General features: G+C 39.5%; 1 long non-coding RNA gene across 1 annotated transcript in view; it reads left to right on the plus strand.

Moving 5' to 3' along the window:
* The window catches only part of LOC116530418, a 15,182-nt gene extending 1,634 nt beyond the window's left edge, over nt 1-13,548 (plus strand). Inside the window, exons 2-3 of the long non-coding RNA XR_004259983.1 lie at nt 1,776-1,781; nt 13,426-13,548. This is a non-coding gene — a long non-coding RNA (uncharacterized LOC116530418). The remainder of the gene's footprint in view (nt 1-1,775; nt 1,782-13,425) is intronic.
* The last annotated feature ends 4,128 nt before the right edge of the window (nt 13,549-17,676 follow it).

The raw sequence follows: 17,676 nt of genomic DNA on the forward strand, positions 1-17,676 counted from the left end.
GTGTGTGTGTGTGTGTGTGTGTGTGTGTGTGTGTGTGTGTGTGTGTGTGTGTGTGTGTGTGGAAGGCAGTGTTCAGCCAATGAATGCTGTTTCAGCAGGGTTCAGTTGGGAAAACTTAATATTCACAAAGTCCTCTTCTGTAGCAGAAATATTTGTTTTGCTCAAATTCTTAGAAACTCTCTGAGATTCAAAGAATATGAAGTACTGCACTTGGATTCAGAATGTATCATGGCCACATTGAACAAAGAATTCCCCTTCATTAGTAAAATCATGTTGCCCTTGCAGGTTCTAAATCATTCCTGGGACAATGCAGGCATTAGCGGAGGTGAAACTATGTGACTTGCAGACATGCCTGGGGAGATGGGGCCAAGTAGCAGACCTGAAATAAATTCTGGGCTTTGGAAAGAGATACTGTGTCTGCTCACTTCATGTGTTATCTTCCAAGGATTCTTTTGGTATAAGCAGTTTTGCTTATCCTGCCATTGTTCACTTTGCTCTCACTTTCTTTGAAGGATTATTTTTCCAGAGGAATATGTGGTTCAAGGTCATTTCTAATTCCCTACATTTATTACTGTTGGGTTACTGATGCCTTTCTACTCTGATTATGCATGCCCTTCTTAAAGTTTTCTCTTTAAGAACTTTATAACTTTTCTTCTTTTCACACACTTCTTGTTACTGGCATCACTGCAGCCTAATTGGGCCCTGGGCTCAGAGGAGAGAAAAAAAGCACAGATTCTACTGATCTGAAAAGCTCAGTTTAACACGTTTATTTTTATTTATTATTTTTGTGTAGAGACAGGATCTTGCTGTGTTGTCTGGGCTGGTCTCGAATTCCTGGCCTCAAGCCGGCCTCCCTCCTCCCAAAGTGTTAGGAGCCACCACGCCTGGCCTAACACAAGTCTATTGAGTAACTATTTGGGTTGAGCATTGTCTCCTGGGTGCTAGGGATCTAGAGTTTAGTGAGTCCCTAGAAGAACTCATATTCTAGTATAATTCTCTATTTGCATAACCATGTACAATAAATAGATAACTATGACACTAGTTTATAAACATGAAAGAAAGTGGACAGCACGTGCTGGAGGTGGGCAGCTCAACTGGAAGAATGATATAGAGCATTCTTCCGCAGGACACTTCAGAGTTTTAGTCCAGATAAGGAGATTTATTAGCTCATTAGTTTGTTAGTGTTTTATTCATTCATTCATCAAACATTTATCAAGTTCCTCTCATGTGCCAGAAATAGGCTAGGTAGGTGCAGCAATACGAAATGAAAAAGAAGAATCCCTGCCTTTAGAGAGGGCACGATAGCTGTGAAAACAAATCCTGAAATGTTTTCAAATGCTATAACAGAAATCTCCACATGGCGTGGGTGAACTAAGGGAGAACAAGTTCCTTCGTGGGGACGTTTCAGGAAAAATGTCAGAAGTAATGGGATAATTCTAAGACAAGTGACTGTTTACCAGGCTCTTATTAAAAAGAATACATGGGAGAAAGAATATTCCAGACTGAGGATGCACAGAGACCAGGAAGCTTCAAACCACCTGGCACATTTTGGGGAACTGCAAGGCATCCAGCCTGGTTGGAGCTTTGGATGCTTAGGGACCTGGTCTAGGGGGAGAGAACCTGAAGAGGCGGTAGGCAGGGTATTCCTGGAGGACCACAGGCTGGCGGAAAGCAGAGACGCATGCAGGGTATTTAGGGAACCACAGTGATGTGGCCTGTCTGAGGCACAGGAAAGAGCAGGAACTAGAGAGGCAGGGAAGGGCCAGAACAGGAAGGGCTTTGTAGTCTAAAGCAAATGGAGTTTTTTGTCAGTGATGGGAAGCCATGGATGGATATTAAGACATAATTGTTTTAAATTTTTTATTTCTAAAAAATTAAGACAGTAAAATTTGCTTTTATTGGTGTACAGTTCTGCCAGTTTTGACAAATGCATAAAGCCATATTGCAACCCCTTTAGACAAAGGTACAGTAGTTTCATCATCCCAAAAAGAGTCTCCTAGCCTCTCCCTTTGAAGTCAGCTCTCCTCTATCCCAGGTAACCAGTGATCTGTTTTCTGTTATTGTGACTTTACCTTTTTTAAAATGTTGTAGGAACACAATAATATATAGCTTTTTCATTCTGATAATTCACTTCGCATAATAATATTTCACTTAGCATAATATATTTAAGACTGATCCATTTAGTATCTATACCAGTAGTCTATCCCCTTCTATTACTGAGTGGCATTCCATGGCATGGATATACTATAGGCTTTTAATTGATTCCGCAATCAGGACATTTGGTTTACTTTCACTTTTTGGTAATTATGAAAACAGCTGCTATTAACATTCAGGAACAGGGTTTTTATGAACATAACTTTTTTATTCCCTTTGGGTAAATGTCTAGGAGTGGAATTACTGGGTCGTTGGAGCATATATTTTTTTTTTAATAAGAATCTGCCAAACTGTTTTCCAAAGGTACTTGTACCCTTTTCCAATCCTATTAGCAACGTATGAGTTCCAGTTACTTGGTATCGTTGTCGGCACTTGATATTGTCAGTTAAAAAAAAATGAGCCATTCTAATAGATAGGGAATGATAGCTATTATCACTGTGGTTTTACTTTGTGTTTTTTTTTTTTTTTTTTTTTTGCCACGTGACAACTGTTGTTGAACACGTTTCGTGTGTGTGTGTGTGTGTGTGTGTTTGCTATCCATATATCTTTGTTGGTGAAGTGTGTGTTCAAATCTATTGCCCAATTTATTTTTTCTTGTTGAGTTTTAGGAGTTCTTTATATATTCTGCATAGAAGTCCCTTATCTAATGTTTTTTTTTACAAATATTTTCTTCCAGTCTGTGGTTTGTCTTTTTATTCTCTCAATAGTGTCTTGCAAAAGCTTTTCATGTTGATGAGTCCAGTTTATAACTGTTTTCTTTTGTGGTCCAGCTTTGGGAATATTTCCCTTTTTCTTTTCTTTCTCTTTTTTTTTTTTTCTGAGACAGAGTCTGTTTCTGTCTCCCAGGCTGGAGTGTGGTGGAGCGATCTCAGCTCACCTCAACCTCTGGGTATATGTTCTAAGAAATCTTCACCTAAGCAAGGCTGTAAATATTTTCTTCTATATGTTCTTTTTTTTTTAAATTATACTTTAAGTTTCAGGATATTATAATTTCGGTTCAGAGATGCATATGCAGAACATGCAGATTTGTTAACACAGGTATACACGTGCCATGGTGGTTTGCTGCACCCATCAACCCATCATCTACATTAGGTATTTCTCTGAATGCTATCCCTCCCCTAGGCCCCGCACCCCCTTACAGGCCCTGGTGTGTGATGTTTCCCTCTCTGTGTCCATGTGTTCTCATTGTTCAACTCCCACTTATGAGTGAGAATATGTGGTGTTTGGTTTTCTATTCCTTTGTTAGTTTCCTGAGAATGATGGTTTCCAGATTCATCCATGTCCCTGCAAAGGGCATGAACTCATCATTTTTTTGGCTGCGTAGTGTTCTGTGGTACATAAGTGCCACATGATGATAAGTTTTTTGTCATGTGTTTGCTGACCGCATAAATGTCGTCTTTTGAGAAGTGTCTGTTCCTATCCTTCACCCACTTTTTCATGGGGTTGTTTCTTTCTTGTAAATTTGTTATTTGTAGATTCTAAATATTAGCCCTTTCTCTGATGGGTAGATAGCAAAAATTTTCTCCCATTCTGTAGGTTGCCTGTTCACTCTGATGGTAGTTTCTTTTGCTGTGCAGAAGCTCTTAAGTTTAATTGGATCACATTTGTCAATTTTGGCTTTTGTTGCCATTGCTTTTGGTCTTTTAGTCATGAAGTCCTTGCTTATGCCTATGTTCTGAATGGTATTGCCTAGGTTTCTTCTAGGGTTTCTATGGTTTTAGGTCTTGCATTTAAGTCTTTAATTAATCTTGGGTTAATTTTTGTATAAGGTGTAAGGAAAGAATCCAGTTTCAGTTTTCTGCATATGGCTAGCCATTTTTCCCAACACCATGTATTAAATAGGGAGTCATTTCCTCATTGCTTGTTTTTGTCAGATTTGTCAAAGATCAGATGGTTGTAGATGTGTGACGTTATTTCTGAGGCTTCTGTTCTGTTCCATTGGTCTATATATCTGTTTTGGTACCAGTACCATGCTGTTTTGGTTACTGTAGCCTTATAGCATAGTTTGAAGTCAGATAGTGTGATGCCTCCAGTGTTTTTCTTTTAGCTTAGGTTTGTCTTGGCTATGCAGGCTCTTTTTTGGTTCCATATGAAATTTAAAGTAGTTTTTTCTAATTCTGTGGAGAAAGTCAATGGTAGCTTGATGGGGATAGGATTGAATCTATAAATTACTTTGGTCAGTATGGCCATTTTCATGATATCAATTATTGTATCCATGAGCATTAAATGTTTTTCCATTTGTTTGTGTCTTCTCCTGTTTCCTTGAGCAGTGTTTGTAGTTCTCCTTGAAGAGGCCCTTCACATCCCTTGCAACTTGTACTCCCAGATATTTAATTCTCTTTGTAGCAATTGTAAAAGGGAGTTCACTCATGATTTGGTTCTCTGTATATTATTGGTATATAGGAATGCCTGTGATTTATGCACATTGATTTAGTTTGCTGAGACTTTGCTGAAGTTGCTTATCAGCTGAAGGAGATTTTGGGCTAAGACAATGGGGTTTTCTAAGTGTACAATCATATCGTCTGCATACAGAGACAATTTGACTTCCTCTCTTTCTATTCAAATACCCTTTATTTCCTTCTCTTGCCTGATTGCCCTGGCCAGAACTTCCAATCCTATGTTGAATAGGAGTGGTGAGACAGGGCATCCTTGTCTTGTGCTGGTTTTCAAAGGGAATGCTTCCAGCCTTTGCTCATTCAGTATGATATTGGCTGTGGGTTTGTCATAAATAGCTCTTATTTTGAGATATGTGCCATCAATACTTGGTTTATTGAGAGTTTTTAGCATGAAGGGCTGTTGGATTTTGTTGAAGGGTCTTTCTGCATCTATTGAGATAATCATGTGGTTTTTGCCATTGGTTCTGTTTTTGTGATGGATTGTGTTTCTTGATTTGCTGATGTTGAACCAGCCTTGCATGCCAGGGATGAAGCCCACTTGATCATGGCAGATAAGCTTTTTGATGTGCTGCTGGATTTGGTTTGCCAGTATTTTATTGAGGATTTTTGCATCTATGTTCACCAGGGATATTGGCCTGAAATTTTCTTTTTTTGTTTTATCTCTGCCAGGTTTTGATATCAGGATGATGATGGCCTTATAACATGAGTTATGGAAGAGCTTTTCTATTGTTTGGAATAGTTTCAGAAGTAATGGTACCAGCTCCTTTTTGTAACTCTGGTAGAGTTCAGCAATGAATCCGTCTGGTCCTAGACTTTTTTGGTTGGTAAGCTATTAATTACTGCCTCAATTTCAGACCTTGTTATTGGTCTATTCAGGGATTTGACTTCTTCCTGGTTTAGACTTGGGAGGGTGTATGTTTCCAGGAATTTATCCATTTGTTCTAGAGTTTCTAGTTTATTTGTGTAGAGGTGTCTATTGTATTCTGATAGTTTTTATTTTTGTGGGATTGGTGGTGATATCCCCTTTATTTTTTATTGTGTCTGTTTGAGTCTTCTCTCTTTTCTTCTTTATTAGTCTTGCTAGTAGTCTATCTATTTTGTTGATATTTTCAAAAAACCAGCTCCTGGATTCATTGATATTTTTTTGAAAGTTTTTTTGTGTTTCTGTCTCCTTCAGTTCTGCTCTGATCTTAGTTATTTCTTGTCTTCTGTTAGCTTTTTAATTTATTTGCTCTTGTTTCTCTAATTTTTTAAATTGTGATGTTAGGGTATCAATTTTAGATTTTTTCTGCTTTCTCTTGCTGGCATTTAGTGCTATAAATTTCTCTCTACACACTGCTTTGGCTGTGTCCCAGAGATTGTGGTACATTTTGTCTTTGTTCCTATTGGTTTCAAAGAACTTATTTATTTCTGCCTTTATTTTGTTATTTACCCAGCAGTCACTCAGGAGCAGGTTGTTTAGTTTCCATGTAATTGTGTGGTTTTCAGTGAATTTCTTAATCCTAAGTTCTAGTTTGACTGCACTGTGATCTGAGAGGCTGTTATGATTTTTGTTCTTTTGGATTTGTTGAAGAGTGTTTTACTTCCAATTATGTGGTCAATTTTAGAATAAGTGCTATGTGGTGCTGAGAAGAATGTATATTCTGTTGATTTGGGGTGGAGAGTTCTGTAGATGCCTATTAGGTCTGCTTGGTCCAGAGCTGAGTTAAAGTCCTGAATATCCTTGTTAATATCTGTCTAGTACAGTTGGGTTTTAAAATCTCCTATTATTGTGTGGGAGTCTTTCTTTGTATGTCTCTAAGAACTTGCTTTATAAATCTGGGTGCTCCTGTATTGGATGCATATGTATTTAGGATAGTTAGCTCTTTCCATTGCATTGATTGCTTCCTTTATCATGATGTAGTGGCTTGCTTTGTCTTTTTTGATCTTTGTTGGTTTAAAGTCTGTTTTATCAGACTAGGATTGCAACCCCTGCTTTTTTTCTTTTTTCCATTTGCTTGGTAAATATTCCTCCATCGCTTTATTTTGAGCCTATGTGTGTCTCATTTATAAATTTGTGTATAGTTTAGGTTTTGCATTTAGTTCTGTGATCCATTTTGGGTCAATTTTTGGATAAGGTGAGAGGTATGGGTCGAGGTTCATTTCTTTTCACTTAAGGTTGTGTTTTAGAAAGCTAGCAACAATGTTGAGAGGGGATTGGAGGGACAAGAAAAAGACAAAGTTGAATGTTTCTCAATTTATCTCTTGTTCTAGGACTTTGTGCATCAGTAGATAAATGGAAAAATCATTCCCAACACAGTAATCACTGGCATTTATGAATCAATTACATTAGTTTGGCCAATATGAATGGTAAAATATTTTTAAAATATATAACAGCCTGTTGGATGTATGACTCAGTGATTTGGCTGTATAGACATAGCTTGAACCCTTCCTTTGACCTTAAATTTACTCCCTCATTTATCACTTGGGAGTTATGAGGAATTTAAAGGAAGAATTTTTTCTCTTTTATGTTCTATGATGATTGTACATCTGAGTGAGATAATTAATATTATGCTTTGCTAATACTCCTGATGGTGTCATGATATTAAAGGAAAATGAATTTACTTTGACTAATGAGTAAGAAAAAGATCTGTTTTAGGAAAATCCAGGTGTGGCTTATGAAAAATGAAATTCCAGAGACTCCTCGTTTATGTAGTAAACAGCAAAAATAATAAGCCAATGGAACTGAGGCAGGAGAATAGGGTCCGGAGTCAGGGAACCTAAGGCCGTTTCACTCTGACTTCCTAGAACTAAATTGAATGGAAAACCCTGACTTTCCACACCTAAGTAACAAAAGGACCAGAGACTACTCCCTTTGCAAACCCCCACCTTTTCTGCGTGGCAGATGAGAAATTGAAAGTACCTCTGATTGGTTGCTTTTGCATAGGAGTGTAGCTTTGTAACTTCACTTCAGCCTTTGACTGGTTGCAGACAGCAACCAATTAGACTGATTGCTGGCCAAGTCTTAATTTGCATACAAGTGCAACTTTGCAACTTCACTTTAGCCTCTGATTGGGGCCACCACTTCATTTACATGAGGTGAACACAAAGTGGGAAATCTCTAGGAGGTATTTGGACCTGAGAAGATTCTGTATCCCGGCCTTTGAGCTGCTATTCCTGCCAGCTCGCACACTGTGGAGTGTACTTTCACTTTAAATCTCTGCTTTTGTTGCATCATTCTTTCCTTGCTCTGCTGTGTGTTTTGTCTCATTCTTTGTTCAAAACCCCAAGAACCTGGAGAACTTGCAGTCAAGACCCTTTACCGGTAGCAGAACGTCCCTTCCTCTGCCCATTCTAAACTTCATTTTCAGCGAATAGTCTGTGCTATTTTCGAATTTCATTTAAATTAATTTAAATTAATTTCATTTAAACGATCAAGTTGAAAGTAGAGGATAGGAGTTTAGGCTGTGGAATCCAAATACTCAGGTTCAAATCCCAGTGTCACTAACTATGTGACATTAGGAAAGTTCCTTAAATGCTGTGATCTCATATCCTCCTCTGTAATGTGTGAAAGATGATATTTATACATATGGTTCTTGTGAAAATCAATTCAAATGCCTTAAATGCTTAACTAAGACTGATAAGTAGTATGTTACTAATAAATATCCGCTATTATAAATATTAATGAAATTGAGAGCTTGCTTTAAGCTATTGTACTACGCATTGTGCAAGGATATAACCATGGAATAATACAGGACTTCCTTCCTCAGGGAGTTTGCAATTTGGAACTCATTTGGGAATGCAGATATGTAAAGAATGACCACTTAAAATTCAGCCAGGGGCTGCTCTGCCTATGGAGTAGCCATTCTTTATTCCTTTACTTTACTAATAAACCTGATTTCATTAAAAAAAACACACACACACACACACCCAACAGAACTCAACCAGAATAAGTGTTGTATTATCTTTATTAGATGAGATGAGGCTAGAGTGATTATCACCTCCTGGGTGTATGAGAGGATATTTCAGCTAAGGACAATGTTTGATTTGGACCTTGGAGGAGGAGTAGGGGTCCCATAAATGGAGAAACAGAAGAGAATGACTTACACATTGATCCAGAAGGGGTTTGGTAAATAATTCTCTTGAGCTGAAGAAGGAGGGGTAGAGGATACTGGGAAAGAAATAGCAAGTAAAAAACAGATTATAAAGGGACCAGAATGCCAAGAGGAGAGGTTGGACTTGGATTTTTCTTATTCACCATATTTTATACCTTTTTCATATTAGTTCTTGGAAAAAGCCAGTCTGGGAGACCACTCATGAAAGGTTTTATTTCTCTTCCTTTAGAAAAAATAAAACAAAAAACACAGACCACCCTTGTAAATCATTAATGGCCCATTTTAAAAAGGAGATTACAGCCTGGAAGTGACTATTTTTCTGTTAGAGAAATAAAAAGGAATAAGTTGAATTATATGAAATATGAATTGGCCTCTGTGCTCCAGTACCTATCTGTGACAGATTTATAAATACTGAAATGATAGAAAGGATTGTTGTTCAGTCCCTTTAATGTTAGAGAACTTTTAATGGCAAAGCAAGGACACTGGAAAAAAAAGTTTTAGAGAAAAATAGTTGTAGTCTGGAAATCTAAAGTTATTCTTTATTCTTCCATATTGATTTACATCTATTTAGAATTTGAAGATTTTTAGGGTTTTGCCTACTCTGCCAATTCTTGGAATGTTTGCAGAACTGAGAATTTACTTCTTCATTTATTACTTTTAACTACATTTTAAAGGTAATAGTGAAATCTTAAATTATTTGTTCTCTTTTCACTGTGTAGTCTCATTGAGGTAGAGCTAATATTCAGAGAATTAATTTCCAAAATTTTTAATTCTGAAAATGATGCAGGTTATTTTCCTCAAAAGTTTAATCTGGTGTCTCCTAGAATAATACTGGGGAGTAGTGCTGGGAACAGAAGATAAGAAGTTGTTCATAGTCTCGATTAGACAAGCTATACTTTAATTAATAGTCTGCAGTTGAAAAAATGACTCCAAGAATTAAATGTGAAAACCAACTCTTTCAGCATTCCAAGAATATTTAATTCTCTTAGAAGAGTTTATGTCACAATTGGGATTGATTTAAATTTTCTGTGGCACCTTTAAGTTATTGAAAATGAAAAGAAAAACTCCCACCCTCACAGGTTATTTTTGTGGCAAACTTTGGGGGGCACCCACAACTGTGACTTCAGTATTGACAGAGTCTGTCCCCAACTTCGTTGGCATTGGCTTTCAGCGTTTCTACCAGGGGATTTCTCCAGGCTTTTTAGATGGAGAAATCTAAAGAGAAAAATAGTTGTAGTCTGGAAATCTAAAGTTATTCTTTATTCTTCCATATTGATTTACATCTATTTAGAACTTGAAGATTTTTAGTGTTTTGCCTACTCTGGCTGGTTGTGAAATCTAAAGATTTCTAAACTCTAAAGATTTCTCCATCTAAAAAGATGTTTGTGTTTCATCAGAGCTAACCTAGTTAGCGTCCCATTTCCACAGGACTCTGATAAATGACTAGAATTTCTGCTAAAATAATTTCAGGGTCTAGTGTTTATCCATTTGTTTATTCATTTCCTATTGTAGTTATTAGATAAACCTATTTTCACTTGAAAGAAAGTACAAAAATAGGCTTTAGAGTCTGAAGTTGAGTTCAAATTGTGAGTCTATCCTTAACCTCCCAAAGGTCTCTGCTGAACTCATGTAACTTCTCTGAATTTCAGACCTTTCATCAGCCTTTTCGTCAAACTTTCATCTATAGGTAGACTGAGAATAGCAACCATACGGGGTAATTGTGAATACTCTGAAGGGGATTTGCCAAGGTGTAAAGTGCTATCTGAAAAATATTCAAATTAAGTTAATAAATCCTGCTGAGGGAACACTTTCTCATTACAGATTGCTCCTTTTATGGTGTCAGCTTCAGGCATAGGCAGGTGGATATAGAATACTATTTGGGTTGCACGGCATGTTGTATGTTCTGAAGATGGCTGCAGTGATCTCTTTTGTCTCACATGCTCTTCTTGCAATGTAATCTTGACAGTCCCCACATTGGGAAGTCTAGGTTTCCTCCCCTTTGGCCTAGGTGATGTTTTCTCCTGTGTTTGCTTTCTTTGGATGCTCACACTTAGAACCCAGCCTCAATGCTCTGAGGAAGCCCTTTCCCACTTATGAGGAGGAGAGGTAACATGTAGGTTGGCTGGCAGCCTACCCGATGTCTTAGCTGACAGCATCACCCAACAGTGGATGGAGATGCTTTCACACTTTGAGTGTACCCAGCTCAGGCCCCAGATGACATGGAGCAGGGATATGTCATCTATGGAATATCCCCTTCAAATTCCTAACCTACTAGTGAGGCAGGAGATTAGGATCTAGAGGCAGGAAATGCAAGGCCATTTCACTCTAACTTCCTAGAACTAAACTGAAAGGAAAACCATAACTTTCCAGGCCTAAGTTATAAAAGGCCCATAGGCTCCTCCCTTTGCAAACCCCCACCTTTTCTGTGCTAGATGGAAGATTGAAAGTACCTCTGATGGGTTTGCTTTTCACAACCAATCAGACATTTGCATAGGAGTGTAACTTTGTAACTTCACTTCAGCCCGTGATTGGAGGCCACCACTTCATATCCATGAGGCGAACACCTGGTGGCCAATGGGAAACCTCTAGGAGGTATTTGGACCAGAGAAGATTCTGTATCTGGGACTGTTGAGCCACTGCTGGGGTCTGCTCCCACACTTTCACTTTCTATTCTTTCACTTTTCTATCTCTGTTTTTGTTGTTTTATTCTTTCCTTGCTTTCTTGTGTGTTTTGTCCGATTCTTTGTTTCAGATGCCAAGAACCTGGACAACTTGCTGTGAGGACCCTCTGCTGATAACACCAGAATCCATGAGAATAATAAAATAATAGTTTCATGCCATCAACTTTGGGAGTGATTTGTTACACAGCAATAGCTGACCAGAACAAGATGGGAGGATTTATCTACAGCAAACTTGTTTTTAACATTTTAGTAAGGTTGTAAAGGAAATTTGAATAGTATTATTTCTATTGTTTCCATAGCTTTAAATCATGATGGCAAAATGTAGTTATTTACTGACTGAAACTCCAGAGCAAAATAGATATTGAAAAATATTGGAAATTTATACTTTTTAATTTTTCAGGTAGGATCAAATATCATAAGGTGAACTGTCATTTTCACTCCCACATCCATTGAGTAGAGGTGCTGGCTGTTTTCCTATTGGCTTCCACTTTTCCAAAGAATGAGAAGTGAGCTTCTCCATTCTTCTGAATGTCTTCAGAGTGGGCTCCTACACATGAACTGTTTTAGCTACTCCTCTCTCTGGCATTCAATCTTTCAGAACCAGTGGCAGGCAGAAAGCAGATGCTCTGTGGATAATTTGGGAAGAGACAGTGGAAGAATTTTATCACTTTGCAATTCTATATAAGATACTTCAGACTATTGGCTTTTTCTGAACCCAGATGTTTCAGCTCTGTGGTTTATCTCCTCGTCTGTAAGCAGATTGTAAGATCTCTCATGAAGCTTTCCCCCTTTAAACCTTGGGGCCTTTGCTTGAATGATTTATTTCACCCAGAGTGGCTCCTTTCAATCCCTAGCCTTCCAAGTCCAGTAGAAATTCCAGCTCCTTCATGAGAAAGTTTCGTGAGTTAGCAGCCGCACTTATGACTTCTTAGCACTTTGTTGGCACTTCTTTTAGAATTCTTAACACCGCCAATGCCTGTTTCCCTGATGAGATTGCGATGCCATTCTTGGCAGGGTCTCCATCTTGTTCTCCTTCCTGACCCCTACTGTGGTTTCTCAGGAAATGCTTGTTGAATTCCATAAGACGGCCTGCAGGAGTGCCAAAATTGTGCAATCAGAGTCAAGACACTTGGCTCCCAGTCTCAGGTCTGAGCCAGGTCTGTCAAGAGGAGATTCTGAAAGTGGTCTTGTGACCCCAGAAGATTCTTCATGCTTCTGGGCCTTCTCAATTTGCTCCTCTGTAAAGTGAGACACTTAGAGCAGGGCAGTGGTTCCCAACTAGGTATACTTTTTCAACAACACTGGTGCCCAGAGGATCTGATACATCCTTGGTTATGCATCCTTGGCTGGATACACAATTTATAAGACGGCTTCCGGTTTCAGAAATATATGTGGGCTGTTGGATATTGCTGTAGCCTGGGAGTTAGATGGAAGGAAGTAAGCAGATTGGAATTACAGGTTAGGACTTCAGAGACATAACAAAACAACCCCTCTGAAAACCAATAGCTAATATTTATGAAACCGGGTGCTGTGCTGGGCTTGGAATGCATTATTTCATCTATCAGGAACAATGCCCTATGGGCAGGCACTACTATTTTCCCATTTGATAGATAAACTGGGATTTAGTGAGGTCGGGTAATGAGCCAAGTTGCTGAACTAGGTTGCTGAGCACCGGAACTGAGATCGAACCCAGGCTCTCTGACTTCAGATCCTGTATTCCTAATCACTCCCTGACTGCCTTTCTCTTACTTTTTGCTTTTATTGTGTGGAGCTGATCATATGGTTATTAAGAAGTATTGACTTTATCAGTCTTTGGAATTCCACTCTATGTTCTGTATATTTGGTTACTGGTAACTAGGAAGTGATGATGTTCATTTATAACAATCTTTTATAGAGGCAGCGCATAGGGCATGGTTTGGCCATTTAATTGTTCAAAATTGCAGCATATTCCACACCAGATTCATACAAAGGTGGCATCATTTTATTCTTTCACACATAGAGCCATGAGTAGCTTAATGACAGGGTTACATTCTGAGAAATGCATCACTAGGCAATTTTGTCATTGTGTGAACATCACAGAGTGTACTTACATAGATGTAGATGGTATAGCCTATTGCTCCAAGGCTACAAACCTGTATAGCATGTTACTGAACTGAATATTGTAGGCAGTTGTAACTCAATGGTATTTGTGCATGTAAATATACCTAAGCAGAAAAGGTATAGGATATGGTCATATACTTTTACAAGAGCACTGTTGTATATATGGTTTGTCATTGGTGGAAAGGAATTTGAAAGGCATTTACTTTCGGAAGGAAACCTAGAGTTAAAAGAACATCTGGTGTTACAAGGTCATCAAAGACCAGGAAATGTATCAAATCTTCTAGAAACTCACCCAGAGTTCTCATTAGTGGTGAGGGGATTGCTATTCTGTAATTGCATAGATGGAACAATGATAACTCATTTCCATTGCAAAATGTTTCACCACACAGGGCGATTAAACAATCGGTATTTATTGCACCCAAGATATTGTTCACGTTACTATTTGTGAACAACTCCCATATCTACTCTTTTACTCCTCATTTCCCTACCATTGCATAATTTCCAGCTGCATCTGTAATGCCTCTGCCTGGTTAAGTGGCTCTTGGCTCCTGCTGAGCATGACTGATGGGCTGAATTTCCCCTCAGGCTCTTCTAGTGCCCAATTTCCTAGTCTCCATTGGCAGAACTCCTTTGTCGTCCTATACATACTTTGTCTTAAGGTCAGCTCTGCTCTCATTCAACTGTGCCCTATCTTTCAGTGGTTGCTCAATCTGGTTCCTTTTGCCTCCATGACATTACCAAAATCTCTTCCCATCTCTTGGATTCAACAGCTCAAAATCACATTTTTTTCTATAGAATCATGACTACCTTTCCCCTACCCCAGAGTTTACTCTTAGACCTTGGCCATTTTTATTTTCTGCTCCAATCAGTTAAAAAAAAATCCTGCCCTAAAGTGGTCAAGTGATGCTTTCTCTTCCAAGGAGGGTGTGGATAGTGTAAATGGGTGTGGTGTGACCATCACTGGAGCTTAGGGTGACAGGAAGGAAAGGCAGTTGGGAAGGATTTCAGTAGAGCAGGTGGAGGAAGGGCATCAGGCCATTGGCCAGTGCTTCTGGCCTCCCACAAGTCTGCTGGCGATACAGAGCACAAGGTATAGGGATCAGGATATTCCAGACCTGGCTGTGAGAGAGCTCGAAGACATGGGCAAGTAAGTCCCTGCCATCTTCAAGCTGCAGTCTCTCTCTGAGAGTGGCCTACCTGGTGGCCCATCTCCCTTCTTTATATTATTGGCAGTAAAAAAGTGCCTCACTAAAAAGTGTACTTTCCAGTCTCCTGTGAAGCTAGATTTAGCCACATAGGTCTGGCTTAGGAGAACTAAGTGAAGTTCTGTGGGGACTTAAGGAGGGGAGGCTGCTTAAAAGTAGAAGATAACTGAGTGCAGAGCAGCTCCCTTTTGGCCTTTTCCCTTCTTTTCTGCAACCTGGCATGCGGATGGTGGGATTGCTACAGCCGACTTGTACCATGAGATGCTTGGTAATAGAAATACAGTGTATTAGTGCATAGCACCAATAGGGTGCTAATGCACAGTGCCTATAGGGTATTTGTGCACAGTGCCTATAGGGTATTCATGTACAGCACCTATAGGGAATTAGTGAACAGCGCCTATGGAGTGCTAGTGTATAGCATCCATCGTGTGTTAGTTTTCTGTTGCTACATAAGAAATCACCAGACATTTAGTGGCTTAAAACAACATGTTTATCATCTTACAGTTTCTGTGGACGTGGAATCTGAGTACGGATTCTCTGCTCAGGGTCTCGCAAGGCTGAAATCAAGGCATCAGCTAGGCTGTGCTCTCATCTGGAGCTTGGGCTCCTCTTCCAAGCTCATTAAGATTTTGGCAGCATTCAGTTTCTGGCAGTGGTGGAACTGAGGTCCTGTTTATTGTGGGCCATACCATGGGGGTCATTGCAGCTCCCTGGGGCTGCCCTAACATCTTAGCCTCATGGCCCCTCACACCTTTCTTCTTAAAGGCCATTGGAGAATCTCTCTTAGAAAGGTTCAAAAGCTACCTTGTAATTTCTTTAGGATGAGCCCAATCCCTTTTAAGGGCTCACCTGGTTATCAGGCCCACTAAGGGTATTCTCCTTTTTAATTAAGTTAAAGTTGACTGATTTGAGTTTTTAATTACATCTGCAATGCCTCTTTAACTTTGTCATATAATGTAACCTAATCATGGTAGTGAGATATCTTATTCACCATCCTGCCTGTGATTGAGAGGAGGGCATTATTCTAGGCATGAATACCAGGAGCAGGAATCTTGGGACAATCTGAGTTCTGCCTCCTACATATAAGATGGTGCAGTAGAACTATAGGGCCAGCCTCTCAGGAACTGTGGCGCTTCCTCATCACCTGTAAACTGTTTAACTCTGAACTTCTTTTAAATGAGAGACATGGTCTTGGTTTACTGAAGCTGCTATAGTTAGGCCTCTTACCAGCAGCTGTAAACAATACCTAATTGATTCAACACTGAGATTGGAGAAGTGATTTCTTATTGTTTATTTTTTATTTTGAGATAGGGTCTCACTTTGTTGCCCAGGTTGGAGTGCAGTGGTGTGACCACAGCCCACTGTAACCTTTAATTCCTGGGCTCAAGAGATCCTCCCACCTCAGACTTCTGAGTAGCTAGGACTACAGGCATGTGCCAACATGCCTGGCTAATTTTTAAATTTTTTATAGGAATGGGGTCTCGCTATGTTGCCCACGCTGTCCTTGAATGCAGAAGCTATTTCTAAGATTTAATCTTTACCTTTCTTTGGGGGCATTCTCTTTGCTATGTGTATGCTGGCTGATGCCATGGTTGAAATTCAAAACTCTCTTGTGCTATTCATAGCTTTATGCATCCCAGGTGTACCTCATAATTCTCCAGTGGTGATTCTGTTTGTTGTAGAGAAGAAGGCATGGAATTTGAAGTCAGAAGAACTTGCTCTCAGGGTGGGCTTCTTCACTGATCAGCTTTATAATCTTGAGCAAGTTACTTATATAGTTAAACTTGAATACCTTTTAAGAAAATGAAGCTAATAATCATACCTGTTTTGCCCTCTGTATAGGATTGATGTGAGGAACAAATATGTGAAGGTGTTTTGAACCCTGTAAATGCTTGAGCAAATGTTAATGACATGCCATGACCATCCATGCATTCATCTGTTCATTCTATAAACATAATCTGAATGAATTATTTGTTGAGTATTGAACTGGTGCTGGGAATACTAAGGCTAATAACAGGCTGAGAGTTTTTTGGGGTGGGAGGAGGGACAGACACATAAACAGAGTATGAGATGTGCTAGGATAGAAGAATGTATGGATTAGTCCTAATCTATACCTCAGGAGTCAGTAGAATCTTTCCAGAGGCTTGGGAAAATAAGGGATAATCTGGTGAATAAGTAATAATAACAGCAATTACTACCATGCATAGAGTATTTGCTATGTATCAGGAACTGTTCTAAGTATAGGTAGCCCTATGATATAGGTACTGTTATTCTAGCCCCCATTTTGCAGATAAGGAAACTGAGGCACAGGGTAATTTGCCCAAAATAACACAGCTAGTAAGCTGGTGGAGCAATCTAGGCTGACCCCATAACTGTTCACTCCAGGACCTGATCCCATAACTTACGCACTGGATCAGGTGAGCTGTCCTGTCCAGAGACCTGTAACAGAGAGCCTGTTTTCTGGAGAAACTGCAAGTAGTTCATCAGGGTCTGAGTAATGCACCAAAAAGTGAAGACGGTGGGGGGAGGGGGAGTTAAGGGTACAAGGGCATACAGAGGTAGAACAGAAGTTGGGCAGCTCTGATGTTCTGCCAGCAAGCTTTTCCACTGCACACACAAAGGGAAGCCAGGTAAGGTCTTGGCCAGTGTTGCTCTTTGTAAAGATCACTGTGGCACAGATGGAAAATGGGTTGGAAGGGCAATATTGGACACTGGGGAAATAGCAAGGAAGTGCTGGCAGCTGGGTTTAGGGGAATCGTTGTGAGTCTGGAGACAAAGACATGGATAGGCAACACATAAAAAAGTTAGGGTGATTTGGGTGGTGGCTGACAGAAAAGGAAGAATCCAGAAGGAGTTGTAGTATTCAGTTTGACCTGACAGAAGGGCCTTTTGCAGAGACGAATGCTAGAGGATCAAAAGGAGGAAAGGTGATGAGATTTAAATATATGGAGTGGGAGGTGCTTTTGATTTGTGCAAATAGGCAGTGAATACAGCTGTGAATCTCTGAGAGATCTGGAATGTGAAGACAGGCTTGGGAATCATCAAT

Source organism: Sapajus apella, unplaced genomic scaffold (assembly GCF_009761245.1).
Source record: "Sapajus apella isolate SASKATOON/1434 unplaced genomic scaffold, GSC_monkey_1.0 scaffold66, whole genome shotgun sequence".
Taxonomy (NCBI): domain Eukaryota; kingdom Metazoa; phylum Chordata; class Mammalia; order Primates; family Cebidae; genus Sapajus; species Sapajus apella.